At 43.6% G+C, this 1,820-nt stretch overlaps 1 pseudogene; it reads right to left on the bottom strand.

The window, feature by feature from the left end:
• Window positions 1-1,332: 1,332 nt before the first annotated feature.
• On the bottom strand, window positions 1,333-1,572 carry LOC139280386 (U2 spliceosomal RNA; annotated as a pseudogene).
• Window positions 1,573-1,820: the final 248 nt, after the last annotated feature.

Raw genomic sequence — 1,820 nt, 5'->3', positions numbered from 1 at the left:
GAGGCCAGGGGTTCATTGCACCAAGGTGCGCAGGTGTAATCCAAAGGAGGCAGAGGTAGAAGAGAGGAAGGGTGGATGAAGGGAAGCTGAGAGAGGGAGAAAAGAAGATGGTGATGGGAGAGAGGGTAGAGGACAGAGTGGGGTGTAGTTGGAGGTGGAGAGAGGGAAAGGAGAGAGAGTTGAGGAGTGGAGGAGGGGCGTGGAGGAGGGGAGTGGAGGACGAGATTGGGGAATGGAAATGAGGGATGAAGGGGAGAGAGGAGAGTATTTAACCTCCAAATCTGACCAGTGGCTGAAAAATATACAGGACTGGTATTACAATATGAATCACAGGACTCTGAGGGCTCTTGTATTGAATTAGAAGGAAGGGAATTCTAATTAATATGATCCTGATCATTGCCTCCTAGAATAAATAGGATTATCGGCCCCAGGGAATAATAGTCTACTAATTTAAGAGCAAAAAAAAAATCCTAATCACTAGCCAGTGATCCTTGCTGGAAGAGCAGATTTGTGGACATTGGACAAGAACAAGATCAGGTTTGACTATGATGTCCTTCATAGAAGAATAGCAAGCTAGCACTCTATGAACTCATACACATAAATAATTAAAATAATTACCATTCGAGAAAGGTCCTGAAGTTCCAGTGAACAGTAGCACAGCAAGGAAATTAAGAGGATGGCAGACGTTTGAATGTCAGCATTTTTATTCATTATTCATTTTTATTCATTTTTTTTTGTTTCAAAAATATACTCTATTCACATAAAATTTTCACAATACATTGGAAAATAGTTCGGTACATTGCGGTCAGCAATTCCATACAATTCATTTGGATGCTGCCAGCAGTTCCACACAATGCACTAGCATACATTTCATTTCAAGGTACAGTTTAGTACAATCCGTAAATCACGTTACATGTAGTACTGTGCAAATAAGGGTATTACATGGAGCAGATAATAACAGGTTTACATTACATTCCAGGATGCATTTCAATCCCGTTCACGAATCACATTACATGCAACACTATGCAGATGAATACAGTACACGGAACGGATGAGAATACATTTACATTTCTGTACAAGTTATTAAACAGTGCAGAGACTTTCATTATACATGGCACAACACAGGTGTTTTTCAGTACATGGTGCTCAATGTACACAAGCAGATTAACAAGTACAGCCCGAGGGGGGTCTGATTCCATCATTTCTATTTTTTTTTTTTTTTGAAATTCGTAGCCAATCGTTCCAATTCTTTGTCAAATCACAAACGCCAGAGGTCACCTTGGGCCCATTCAAGGATCACTCTGCGCCAATGCTCTTAGCCAAAAGGCCTAGAGCCACTGCACCGTTCCTGGAAGTACTGCAATACCAGGTTCGTGCCATGGAGGTGGATGGGTCAGGCCGCCCACACACCTCCGTGGAGGTGGATGGGTCAAGCCACCCCACCCACCTCCTATTTCCAAAAAAGCAAGCATATACCTTCCTGATCCAGGGAGAACCACCCGGAGGTCATGGTGGCTACTCCCCTGTCAGGTCAGTTACGCATGATCTTAGCCAAAAGGCCGAGATTTCTATTCATCCACAGAATGTGGGCGTCGCCCTTAAGGCCAGCATTTATTGCCCGTCCCTAATTGCCCTTAAGAAGGTGGTGGTGAGCCACCTTATGGTACATGTGACTCCAGACCCACAGCAATGTGGTTGACTCTTAACTGCCCGCTGAAATGGAATCTGATTTAATTTTTTGAGAGGGTAACAAGGAGAGTCAATGAGTGCAGTGCGTTTGATGTAGTCTACATGGGTTTTAGCAAGGCTTTTGACAAGGT

The sequence above is a fragment of the Pristiophorus japonicus genome, chromosome 14 (genome assembly GCF_044704955.1).
Source record: "Pristiophorus japonicus isolate sPriJap1 chromosome 14, sPriJap1.hap1, whole genome shotgun sequence".
NCBI classification, from domain to species: domain Eukaryota; kingdom Metazoa; phylum Chordata; class Chondrichthyes; family Pristiophoridae; genus Pristiophorus; species Pristiophorus japonicus.
The sequence above is the reverse complement of the archived record's forward strand: the minus strand, read 5'-3'. Positions and strand labels throughout refer to the sequence as shown.